This window comes from Equus przewalskii, chromosome 19, assembly GCF_037783145.1.
Source record: "Equus przewalskii isolate Varuska chromosome 19, EquPr2, whole genome shotgun sequence".
In the NCBI taxonomy this organism is placed as follows: domain Eukaryota; kingdom Metazoa; phylum Chordata; class Mammalia; order Perissodactyla; family Equidae; genus Equus; species Equus przewalskii.
Window position 1 is genome coordinate 51,044,869 of NC_091849.1, and position 13,779 is coordinate 51,058,647.

Consider the following 13,779-nt stretch of genomic DNA (forward strand, 5'->3'; position numbering starts at 1 on the left):
GAACCAGCAAACCCCGGCCACCAAAGTGGAGCATGCAAACTTAATCACTACACCACTATGCTGGCCCCTGCTCATTTTTAAATTGAGTTGTTCATTTTCTTATTGTTGAGTTTTAAGAGTTCTTTGTATATTTTTAATATAAATCCCTTAATAGATATGCCTTTTGCAAATGTTTTCTCCATTCACTAACTTTTCTTTTTTCCTCCCCAAAGCCCCAGTGCATGGTTGTATAACTTAGTTGTAAGTTGTTCTCGTTCTTTTTTGTGAGCCGCCACCACAGCATGGCAGCTGACAGACAGGTGGTGTGGTTCCACAACCCGGAAGTGAACCTGGGCCCCTGAAGCGGTGAGCACTGCACTTTAACCTCTAGGCCATCAAGGCTAGCTTCCATTCACTAACTTTTAAAGCAGAAATTATTTGTGGGTTCTTTTGGTTGGAGAAGGAATGTGAGTTTTGCTGTATTTAAATATCAGATAAGACGGGGCCGGCCCTGTGGCCGAGTGGTTGTTTTCATGCTCTGCTTCTGCAGCCCAGGGTTTCACCAGTTCAGATCCTGGGCGCTGACATGGCACTGCTCAACAAGCCATGCTGAGGCAGTGTCCCACATGCCACAACTAGAAGGACCCACAACTAAAAATATACAACTATATACCAGGGGGCTTTGGGGAGAAAAAAGAAAAATAAAATCTTTAAATATCAGATAAGAGAATTGACTACAAGATGGTAAAACTAAAATCATTTTTCCATGCTAGCAAGCAAAAATTATTTATTGGAATGACAATTTTCAGTTTGGGTAATAAAAATGTTGTCATCACTCTATTCTTCCATTAAACCATTATTTATGAAGGACTTACTATACACGAGGGACTATTCTAATCTACTCCCAGGAAGGAGCTCAAGAGTAAACCTCTCATAAATCTCCTCTCCAGGGGAGTTTTGTGGCCATGAAGAAGACAGAGAGACCACTCACACTTACATAAACGAATATTATCACAAACTTTCTGATCTCCTGTTTGTTCTTCTAGAAACCCATTTGAACAGTCTAATCAAATGACTGCTTACTCCCCAAGACTCTGAAATATTCAACTCAAATCCTCTTCTTGCTGGGTCCACCACTTCTAAAATACATCATAACCTTTGCACAACCCTAATCAAGCCTCTCCAGGGAAAGCCTTGCCTTCCACTCAATTCCCAGAGCTGATAAGTATCCCAACATCATGCCCGAGCTCCAAGACTCTGTCATGGTGGCCGTGCACTCTTTCTCTCTTATTGTGGTAAGAATAAACTCAGCTTTGTCTTATTAATAGGTTGTTTCTCTGATATATTCTGGAAGCCACTGCTGTACAGGGGTAAATTGCAGTTTTAAATATAATCATCAGGTAGGCCTCGTTAGGAACACGATATTTGAACACAGACTCAAAGAGAGGGGGTTCGCCCCAAGGATCTGTGGGGGAAGAGTTCTCCAGGCAGAGAGAACAGACAGAACAAAGCCTTGAATGAAGGTCAAGCCTGTCTTGATTACAGCAGAGTGAGCGAGGAAAGAGTGGTGAGAGACAAGGTCAGGGATGTCGTGTGAGCTTGAGTGGCGGCCGTGTGTGGGTGTGTCTAGGGGAGGGTCTTGTGGCCAAGTATATATTTATTTGTGTTTCCGTAAAAATATGCGTGAAAATAATTTCCTCGGACTACTTAGACTCAGGCTCTTCTCATTTACATTTCTCCCAGTATTTCGTCCAATTTTCCCCAGGCTGCAGCTCCCTCAGAAAATGTTTGGAGAATTGTCCCAAGTTCCCCCGGAGCTAGGGTCCAGGCACTAACTTCGTGATATTTCGCCACACTTGAGTGAGATCGAACTCACAAGAACTAGCCTCAGAAAGAATTTCCTAATAGTATTAGGCCACCCCTTCAATAAATTTCAACGATGATCAACGTAGGGGTTAAATAAAAGAAAAGAAAAGAAAGTCAGGGTTTGAGACAGAGGCAGAAATTGTAAGGAGTATTTTTCTGGGAGAACACTTTTTGTGTAGGCAGGGCCAGCTCGTGGGTCTGCGATCTTTGCCCTTGCACAGGGCTATACATTTGTTTTCATGCTTTGCTGTTGGTATCTTAAAATTCCTAATAATTTTTTAACAAGCTATCCTGCATTTTCATTTTACACTGAGCTCCACAAATTATTACCTAGAGTGTAGGTTAGCATTTGTCTCTAGGGCAGGCGTGTTGCTGCCAAATACAGATCAATTGTGACACATTAGGGTCCTTGAGTGGATTAAAGAAGACGATATCTGTATGTTGGTGGTTGTGTCAAGCATAATGCGATACAGTGTGGATGAGTAGATAAGCTTAGTGTTTGAAGGCATCACCATTCCCTTAGGCCTACTTAGACCAGATCTTCTTAATTTCACAATTAAAAGGAAAAAAAAAACTAGTTTAAAAATATTGATATATCTGAATATTGTTCAGCCTTAAAAAGGAAGGAAATTCTCACACATACTACAAAATGGAGGAACTTTGAAGGCATCACACTACTAAGCCAGTCACAAAAGGACAAATGCTGTCTGAGTCCACTGATCTGAAGTATCTAGAGTACTTAAACCCACAGAGACAGAAAGTGGAATGGTGGCTGCCAGGGCCTGGGGGATGGGGAAATGCAGAGTTGGTGTTTAATGGGTACAGAGTTTCTGTTTTGCAAGACAAAAAGAGTTCTGGAGATTGGTTACCCAACAACATGAATATAATTAACACTACGGAACAGTACACTTAGAAAGGGTTAAGATGGTAAATTTTATGTCTGTGTGTTTACTACAATTAAATTTAAAAAAATATATAGATACTTCCGAAAATTCAAAAACAGAGGTGGTTAAGGGAACATACCAGATGTCTTCCTCCATGGTGGAAAAGACAGGAAGTTTGAGATTTCTAGGTGGTTAATGAGAGATTTGGTATCAAAAAAGACAGATTTTAAAGGCTTGACACACTATTTCATCTTTTTGCTTCCAAAAAACTATATCACGTGAACTATGTTATATTGTTCCAACTTTCCCTAAGTGTGTTTTTCTATTATCCTGATAACGTTTCATCTTATTCTCTAAACAAACATTTGTGGAGAGCTTGCAATGCATGAGGCGCTGCCCTGGGCAGTGGGTATACAGTGATGAATCCAACAGATTCAGCTCATTTCCTGCCCTCGTTGGCCATAGGTTCCTGTAAGGGAGACAGCTCATCACATAACTGACTTGTGATCAATGTCATGAAACAGAAATTCAAGAGGCAAGGAGAGAACGTAACAGAGTCTGAGGCCTAAACTGGAGTTCAGGGAAGGCTGCCCTGATTGTGGTAGAATCAAGAGGGCTGCAAATTCTTTGCCCTTCCCCTGATGGAGAGGTCGGGTGCATTTACCCTCCCTCTGATTCTAAGCTGGTCCTGTGACTTGTTTTGACCAAGCAAGTGCAGTGGAAGTGAGGCTGGGCCCTAAGAGATCTACAATGCTTGCCTTTGTTGCTTGGAACCTTTTTCCCTGGAAGCCAGTTGTCGTATAAGAAATTTGACCATCATGTGATGAGGAAGCTCAAGTTAGGCATGTGGACAAAGAGAGGCCACGTGGACGAGCACCCAGGCACCAGCCACGTGAGTGAAACCTTCTTGGGCTTTCCAGCCCCTCCCAGCCCGCTACCAGATGAATGCAGCTGAGTTAATGACCCCAGCTGATCCCACAGAGAGCAGAAGTACCCAGCTGAGCTGTGCCTGAATTCCTGTCTCATAGGATCATAAGCAAATAAAATCATTGCTATTTTGAGGCACTATGTTTGGGTAGTTACACAGCTATAGCTAACTGGAATATTGAGGAAGTGATCTTTGACCAAAATAGAAGTGATGTTTGGGCTTTAACACATGAACAAGATTCCCAACACTGCACCGTGGCAGTGGTTTTCAAATTGTACTTTATAGAACTATTTTTGGATCCCAAGGAAGACTGGGGAACAAGGAAGGGCTGACCGTTCACAGTAGGGTCAGGATGAGAGGCAATAGATCAAGCAGTATTCCCTCAGCCAGTGGGGACTCACTTTCTCTGAGACTGGTGGGGCAGGGGTGGCGGGATGGATTTGTAGCATCTGAAATCAAAACGATTTGCGAGTTGCTCATAAAAGAATAAATAAACACATCCCAATGCTTTCTCAGATTTTGCGTCACCAGCCTATCTATAAACTTAGAACTTTCTCATCCCTCTGGTACCTCTCCTGGTCTCTGGCATCCATCCGTTTAGCTTGAATTTCCTGGTGCTGCCATGTGTCTACCGCCAAAGCCCTGCTGCAGTGGGACACTTTGCTGTTCCAGGAAGAATTTCCTGGAAGACTCGAACCTCTGCTTCCGCTGCATCACCAGCCACAGCACCTGCAAGACCCAGATCCTTCCAGAAAGCAACGCTTGCTAGCCAGACCTTCTCTCTCCATCTTCCCCGGGAATGGGCTTAAAATGAGAGGAGAGGGCAGAGTCTCTGTGCTAGTGAGAACGCCTTCCACTTCTTGCACATGACTGTGACCCGGTAGATTTTAAATATCACAGCTAGCTCATGAAGAAGGAAGTGTTATCCCTACGTCATAGAGGTGGGACCTGAAGCTCAGAAAATGTAAGCACCTTGTCCACATTTACACTGCTAGTAAGTGAGAGTGCTGGGAGCATGCCCTTTGAAGAGGGCAGGGACCTCCCTACATGTGCTTCAAGCCGTTCAGGAAGAAAGGCTGAGTCCTTCAGGCAGCCTGTCTAGCAGTGGGCACACGTATCCTTTCAGAGAAGGTCTTTGTTTAGGGGATGTGACAAAGACAAGATAGTACTTGAAATTCTGCTGTCTTGGCACAAATGGGCTTTTTTGAAATTATACATCTATTTATTAACAGAATTCATCTGTTTATAAATAGCCCATGTTGTGTATGTGGCGTTGAGCACAGAGGTCTTCATTATGAGTCAGAAGATGTAAGTTCTACTTTTCATATGAGCTGGAACTCTGTGACAAATTGCTTTATTATTCAAAATTTTCAGACCTCAGTTTCTGTCTCCTTCACTGAGCTGAGAAAAAGTCCAGGGCAGGGAACGCTTTGGTCTACCCTGTATCTCTAGCCTCTGGGTCAGGGCCCGAGAACCTTGGAAGGTGGAAAGAAATAGGAAGGAGGAAAAGAAAGAAGGAAGGAATTTATCATGTAACACCAGTCATGGGGTCAGTGATGCGAATTTAAACGACTTGCAGGGTTTGTGGAAAGTCATGAGATCAATCTGGGTGGCAAGCTTTTAGGAGGAAATGGGAGCTGTAGCAAAGCCCTCTTTTGCATAAAGGCACAGAAAATGGAATTGACGGGTACATACAATCTAATGCCTTGGCATCTTTCCCCTGCTCCTCCCAAAGCAACTGATACCACAAAATGACAAAGTGGTGAAACAAGAGGACGGCTGTCAACGACATCTTATCTGGCTGCTTCCTTTTCAGTTACCTTTGCGGGTAGCAACAAGAATAGAAAGATTGGAGGAGCCCCTAAGACAAATGTGGAATTGCGACTTAGTTTTGTGCCACCAAACTCACCTCATATGTGTTCTTTGGTGTCCTCAATTCTTTTGACCTTTGCAGACTGAACTCCCATTTGAGGATTGTGCCAGAATTTAAACTGGGAGCCTCAGCTGCAGAGGGCAGAGGAGTCAAGTTAATAAGCTCTCCAGTTCTGCTTCTTGCAGACTCAGTTTTGAAGAAGGCATTATTTTTAGAATTCCTTCTTGCTTTCATCCTGTACCCTGAATGATTAACTCCTAGCGTCTCTCTCTTAATATTAACTCATGTTTCCTCTGCAGTTGCTCCTGGGGAAGCAAGTGTACTTTCAACTCAGGCAGAGACCAGAGGTTTTTTTTTTAAAATCATTTTTAATCTGCCTCTTCCCCTGCAACCTCACCTCTCCATCTTCTGCCCCCATCCCCCATCTCCTCCTATTAAAATCATCTCCACCTGGGCTCCAGGATAACGGCGGCTTGTTTGGGAGGTGGTAACCCTGCGAGATAAACCTTAGAAAATGTTTAAAGTGCAGTTTAATTCTTCTGGTGTCTAGACAGGGCAACATCATTGGATCTCCAAGTGGATGATAGCTTTACTTGATTTATGTCATTAAAATAGAGAGGCTGGCCCAGGGTTCCTGGGTTCGGATCCTGGGCACAGACCTATACACTGCTCATCAAGCTATGCTATGGTGGTATCCCACATACAGAAAAAAAAAAGAGGAAGATGGTCACAGCTGTTAGTTCAGGGCCAATCTTCCTCGTAAAAAAACAACAACAACAACAACTGAGGTTGGGATAAAGGGAGAAGGAAGCACACAGCTCAGCATTTGGGGAGTTTGTTGAACACTTCCATGGTCTTTCATAGAGTAGGCAGATGAAGCCACTCTTCACTTATAAATCTACAAAATACTTTAGAAATGTAACTTATTCAGTGGTTTGTTTTTGCCAAATTATCTTTTTACAAATCTGAAAAAAAGTCTCAGGGAGAAAATTATAATTTCCTTTCACTCAGTTCAAAGTCTATAAGTATCTTTCAGATAAATTTTCTTAAGAGAAAAATACACACAAATAGTTACGCTTTGGGAATATTTGTGCCTAAAACTGAAGAACAGGCTCTATGTGAATAGGGAGTAAACCCTAATAATGACTTATCAGATTCAATGTATTATTTATTTATTTATTTATTTATTTATTTTTGAGGAAGATTAGCCCTGAGCTAACATCTGCCACCAATCCTCGTCCCTTTGCTGAGGAAGACTGGCCCTGAGCTAACATCCATGCCCATCTTCCCCCTGAGCTAACATCCATGCCCATCTTCCTCTAATTTATATGTGGGACACCTACCATAGCATGGCCTTTTTTTTTGCCAAGTGGTGCCATGTCCACACCTAGGATCCGAACCGGCAAACCCTGGGCCGCCCAGAAGCTGAACGTGCGCGCTTAACTGCTGTGCCACGGGGCCGGCCTTATTTCTTTTTTTAAAAGATGTGACTATGGTGACCAGTAAAGGAGCCAAAAAAGATGCTTGTGATTAAATGGAAACTTTTAAGTTAATATGAACTTGCAGTAATAAATGGATTCATTTGGTGACCCTGCCAAAATCAGGGGATGTGTTTTAAAGTTGTACTGAGTCTGGTTATAGTGGTTCTTGAGATACAATGATTAGAATTTTAAATAAATGTAATTTATCCTTTAATTCTCTAAAGCAAGTTTTAAATAAAGCCTGAATCCAACAGGAAATCTTGCTATTCATTCTTTGCAAAGTTCCAAGTAGTTAAGCCACAGAAGGAATTTCTGTTTCTTTGGTATGGCTCATGCAAATAAAAATTGGCATCAAAGATGTAAAGAACACAGTGTTAAACTCTGAAATACAAATGACTTTAGGCAGAGGCACAGATGGGCGAGGAGAGGGGAGACAGAAGGAGAGATTTCTCTCCCATGAACACATCGTCCCAAAAAGGTGCCTTGTGTGCAATTTTTAAGGTCACATGTTAACACGATGGCTGTTACGACTTTGATGAAAAAAAGCTTGAGGAAGCCAGAGTGAAATACTCAGATGAAACGTCAGCGGTGAGACTTTGAGACATATAAAAAAGGTCCTCAAACCCTGCCATCTCTTTTATTTGCTCTCTCTCCCACCAAACGGCATCTCTGCTCACATGTTAAAGAAGGAGGAAATATTTGTTGAGAATACAGTCATCCTAATGTGCTAGATGAACGAAGAGGTGTTGCAACCGCGTGTGACAGAATGTATTTGTTCTTTCCTTCTTAAGTACCTTGTATTGTCCTTTACTAAGCTTAAAGCTTGTCCAAACAAGATGAATCACACACACGCGGAGATGTAAACACCAACCTCCCCACTCCTCCAGTAAGCCCCAAATAAATCTGATCTGCTTGGAACGATTGCTTTCACAGCTCCCACTGCTCTCAGGATGTAGTCTGATCTGGTGCGGCAGGTGCAGCCCCGCAGGAGCTGGCCCCTGCACCCTCTGCACCCATCCATCTCCTCCCTCCCTCCATCCCTACACCATATTGACTTTGAGGTTCTTGAACCTGCCACTCTCCCTTCTCACACCTCCAAGCCTATTTTTCCTGCTCCCTTCACCTCCATGGCTGCCTGTCTCTGATCTGACCTTCCACAATGAGCTCCCATGTCACCTTGCCCTGAAAACTTTGCTGGACTATCTCCTTGCTCATATCAGGATTGGTACCTGGCCGGTCTGTTCCCACACATGCTGTCCATGCCTCTACCACAGCATCCCACCAATTTGAAACCCTTGGTCTTTTCCTATTGACTGTTTCTTGTATTATAGCACAAAACCTGTCCCACAGTGAGAGTCTACTGTACTTTTGATGAATGAGTGGTTCAATCAGAGGGTGTTTCTAATCTTGTTTCTAGCTCATGTTAGCTGGTTCACTTGTGGGCCTAAGTGGGTGAGGATGATAAATCTTAAATGGTCTGCTTGACAAAAAATATTTTCCTCAGAGTGATTTGGCAACTTGAAAATTAGTGGGGGAGGTAGTGATAGTTTCTGAACAGACGGCCTTTGATTATCTTCACTTATTCAATCTATGAATGCTGGAGATAACAATAATAACTAAAAATAATGAAGACCACAGTTATTATGGATATATGCCAAACATCCTTTTATTGTTCCGAGGGCTGCAATTGCAACTCCAGAATTTGTCTTCTTCCCCCAACCCTGCTCACCCCCAACACACACACACAGACACACACACACACTCCCCTAGAGCCACCTTACCAGATTTTGTCTTTATTAGAGTCCCTAAGACAATGTCACTACATTTCCAAAGTCATAATGGATCTTATAAAGGAAAGCTGTAGAAAATGATGATAAAGAGACCCACTCAGTTGGCATAAGAGGCTCCCCTTTGACCTCTTCAAACAAACCAAGAAATCAAGAGCAAAAGTCATCTAAGAAAGCAAAACTTGAGGGGCCAGCCCCGTGGAGGAGTGGTTAAGTTTGAGTGCTCTGCTTCGGCGGCCCAGGGTTTCACTGGTTCAAATCCTGGGCGCGGACATGGCACCGCTTGTCAAACCACACTGAAGCGGCATCCCACATGCCACAACTAGAAGGACCCACAACAAAAAATACACAACTATGTACTGGGGGGTTTGGGAGAAAAAGGAAAAGTAAAATCTTTAAAAAAAAAAAAGAAAGCAAGACTTGGGATATTCTCCCAGCACCGCTCAGCCCATCGCACCAGTCATGTGGCTCTGTGTCAAGTACAAAGTCAGTTCTACAAGTCACCTGGTAGAAAGAAGAGTTATTTTAGAATGATCATCTTGGGAAGCTTATTTATACTCTCTCTGAAGTGATGAGTCCAATGAACTCTTGAACTGGAGAGTTGAAGTCCCTAATTTTTGCTGTCACTTGGAAAACATCACTCAGTAATTTTCTACGTAATTTATTAGAGAGCAGCAAAAGTGGCTGACAACATTATTAGCTGGACTTTTGGTCTGTTTTGGTAAATACCAGATAAAACGTTTTAAGGGTGGGGTTTAAAAGTCTAATTACACAACACTGAAAACAAATGTCTTGATGTCAAGTCTGTATTTTCAAATGGACACGAAGGACTGTCAGAACAGTTCAGCCAGCAATTCCGTGTTTCGGAAAAACGAGGTTATAGGTCTGGCATAGAATATGACATAGACTCTTTTTCTACAAGGTGTAATAAGAAAGAACACTGAAGTAAGAGACTTAAGACTCAGTTTTAGCTCTGGTTTTGCCTGTGCGACCCTGGCCAAGTCACTTCAAAGTGAACTTGGACTTCCACAGCCACGAAATGAAGGAGTGGACTTTTCGTCTCCTTGCATCTCTGACGATGTGTGGGGTTATCCCACATCTGGATAAAGGAGGCCAAATGTTTTTGGCAACACTACCTACCATGGAAAAAACAGCCTTCCCTCGTCTTAGTTGGGGCAGAGGTTAGGCATGCCCTGCCTTCCACTCAGCAGCCATCAGCTGACCAATGTGCCCACAGCCTGTTCCAATGGGTCCACTGGTTGGGATGCTTGTGGAGGCAGTTGGGTTACACCCCCTGACCAAAACCGGCCAGGTAGGAGAGAGGCAGATGTGCCAGGAGTTACATCACCCATCCTCAGGAGGGAGAATGGGGTGAGGGAACACTGGTTCTAGGGCAAGACTCACTCAGGTGATTTGATCTGTGTGTCCAGCCCAAGGCCCTTCACCTGGCCTCAACCCACCTGCAAGGCCGGTGCCTCCTCCTTCTGCTTTCCCCACACCTTCTCTGGGTCTCTATTTCCGTTCTGACTGGTGTAGCTGGCTCCTGCGGGCTCATACAGAAGATAATATAAGTAATTCACCACCCCCCCAACCCTTCTGCACATGTCTTCCTTGTTGCCAGAAGTCTGGTTATGTTCAAGGGTGCCCCCAGCCCCAGGGGGGGAAGGGAAGGTCTTAAAGTCTCAATCCCAGGGGCAAACCCTGAATGGGGTGAGCGCTCACCGCGCTCCCATTCTACTGTCCTCACGAGTGACTGGTTTAGGAATGGCTATATACTGTGGTGTGGTTCTGGCCAATACCAATGTGGTGTGTTCTGGTTCAAGCTTCTAGGAAAACATATATTGTCATGCCTACATGCTGTGCCTGGAGTACCATGGCTGTCTTTTGAAAATGAGAAAGTTAAGTTGCCAGGCTGAGGAGAGCACCAGCAAGAATCAGCTGCGTCCTTGGTACTAAAGCTGAGCTGCCTAACTCAGCCACCCTGGAGCCCCTCTACCTCTCGAATTCTGGTTATGCGACATAACAATTTTTTTCTTACTCTTTGAGTCAGAAGCCAAAAGCATCTTAATGCAGCCCAGGCTAGCATACTGGAGAGGCAATGTGGAAACCCCTGGGCTTTAGAATTAACATGGACCTGGGCTCAAATATCAGTTCCTCCACTAAAAAGTTGTCGCTGGGCAACAAATTACTTCAAAACTTAGCAACTTAGAAAAACAATAAGCATATATTATTGCTCAGTGTCTGTGGGTTGCAAATTTGGGAGGGGCTTGGGCAGGCAACTCTGGCTTAAATTCTCTCCTCCCGTGAGATCGTGAACAGATATGGGTTGGGGCTGCAGCCTTCTGAAGGCTTGACTGGGGCTGGCGGCTCTGCTTCTTAGGTGGCTCACTCACAAGGCTGGTGGGACGGATGCCTTAGTTCCTCCTCATCTCGGCTTCTCCACAGGACTCTTGAAGGTTGTCTGTTTTAAAATATAGGTTTTATCATTATTTAGGCATGGCAAGGCCAAGAGATCAGGAGATCACTGCCAATGAAAAGAGAGTTGGTTGTACTCACGGATCTCAAGAAGAGGGGTCACGTCCACTCCACGGGGAAGCAGCGGGGTCAGCCAGGAGGCAGAGCAGGGAGTGGAGGGAAAATGTGAGCAAGAGCCTTTCCTGTGGTTTTCACAGAGAAGAACAGGCTAGGCAGGCTGAGCAGTCTTAGGATTGGCTCATTTGAATTATTTCAGCAGACTTTGGGGCACAGTTGCTGTCCCTGCTTGTCTAGTACCCAGCCCTGGGATGATTAGGGCAGGCGGATAGTGGTCCAGAGTGTGAGAGCTGCATGAAGGAGGTGGTTGTGGATGTGGGCTCTGGACTGGTTGCATTGCATTTGAGAGGTGTGCTCACAGACAAGCTGCTTATTTTCTCTAGGAATTGGCTAACCCTAGGAGGTGCAGTCCCTCCAGGGTCAGCAAGACCCCAGAGGTCAAAGTAGCAAAATACAGAAAGAATAGACGTGGTTAATACATCCTCACAGTATGGTGGCTGGCTCTGCCTGCAGTGAGCAATCCAAGAGAGCCAGGCAGAAGCTGCAGTGCCCTTTATGATCCAGATTCAGAAGTCACATACTATCACCTCTGCCATACTCCACACAGACCAGCCCTGATTCAGTGGGAGGAGATGACACAAGAGTGTGAACATCTAAGAGGTGAGGAGCACTGGCAGTCACCTGCAGGCTGGTTACCACACATTTGATAAGTTATGCAACCTCCAAGTGTCAGTTTCTTCATCTGCTAAAAATAGAGCCAATGTTGTGTTAGCCAGACTTCTTGGTTGCAAACAACAGAAAATGACTCTGGCTCACCTATGCAAAAGATGGATTTATTGGATGAATTTGGGGCAAAGCACACCACGGAGGCTATATAACCTTATAGATGTGCAGAAATGAAAGGAGCCCAGGGAGCAAGTAAAGATGTGCAAGGTTGAAGCCTCAGGATTGTTCCAGTTGGGACACTGGTGTTGACACTACCCCCACTGGCCACTGGCTGTTGTCGCCAAAGCTGAATTTCTCTGCTGTGAGTAACTGTCACAGCAGCTCCCTCTGCCCTTAAGGTTCCACAGCATGGGGAGCATGGCGACGGGAGAGTGTGGCCCCTTCTGCTTCCAAGAATTCAGCTAATGTCCACTAGAAATTCCAGTCTCCTGGGATTCTCATGAGGATTCAACAGGAGTATATGAGCCTTCGGAAAACATAGTGATCAGGAGTTGTTGGTTATTGAACAGAAGGAAGAAAGCAGTCACCTTGGAATGGCGTACAGTGGGTTTAGAGATCTCAAGGTGAGGGGGATTGAGTCTTAGATCCTGAAGCATTCTCATAACATTTCTAGACACACTGATCATTTCTAATCGCACCCTCTCCCCACCCCTGCTCTTACACGCATACACAAATTCTAAATTGCTGAGATTTATGCAAATCCTATCTCTACTCTGATCGAGTTGCCCGATGACCAGAGCTGGAGGCAAAAGAACAGTACGTGATTAATTAAGAAAAGCTAAAGTGCAAGCTTCCTATGAAATTGCAACCCTGGTTCCTTGGGAGCCTGATGTGGTCCACAGTCAACCGCACTCTCTATGTGGTGGTGGCTCCCATCTGTGCTCTCAGTCCCTTTGCTTCCATCTCAGTTTGAATTGCCGAGCCATGACAAGATACCTCTGCCCAGAGAGCCTGTGTTTTTCTAGCTGTGGGTACGGGCCTTACTGTTCAGACTCAAGGCTTTTGTTCAAAGTGTTTCACCTCCCTTGGGTTTTAACTGAGGTTGACGTGTTTACCTTAGGTCAGTGGTTCTCAAACTTTAGTGTTCAGGCTGACTGATAGGAGGGCTTGCTAAAACACAGATTGCCAGGCCCCACCCCCAGAGTGCCAGATTCAATAGGTCTAGGGTGGAGCCTGAGAATGTGCATTTCTAGTAAGTTCCCAGGTAGTGCTGATGCTGGTTTGGGGCTACACTCTGGGTCACCTGATGCTGGTGCAGGACTGCTTCGTAAACTCCTTATATTCTTCCTAAACATTGCCTTTCATAGAGAAAACCAAGACATCACTCACAGAGCAAAACTCTATGATGCTGAGAAATAAATACTGAAACATGATTTCAGTTATAAAGATATTTGATTACATGGAACTGAAACTTGACCATAGGAGCTTAACCAGATAGCAGTTTATTATTTTTCCTCCCATTCTCAAGAAGACCAGGGGCTGTCTAAGGCTGGTGAGATGATGCCATGTGATCAGGGGCTCAGGCTCTTGCTAACTTTCTTCACCGCCATCCGGTAAATTGTTATTGCCCTCATGGTCACAAGATGGCTGCCACATCTGCAGGTATTGCCTCTGCACTCCAGGTAGGAAGAAGATGAAAGATGAAGAGGAAATGCACATGTGAGCTTTTCTGAAAGCCCTTCTATAGACTTCTGTTCCCTTCTCATTGGCCAGAACCATGTCA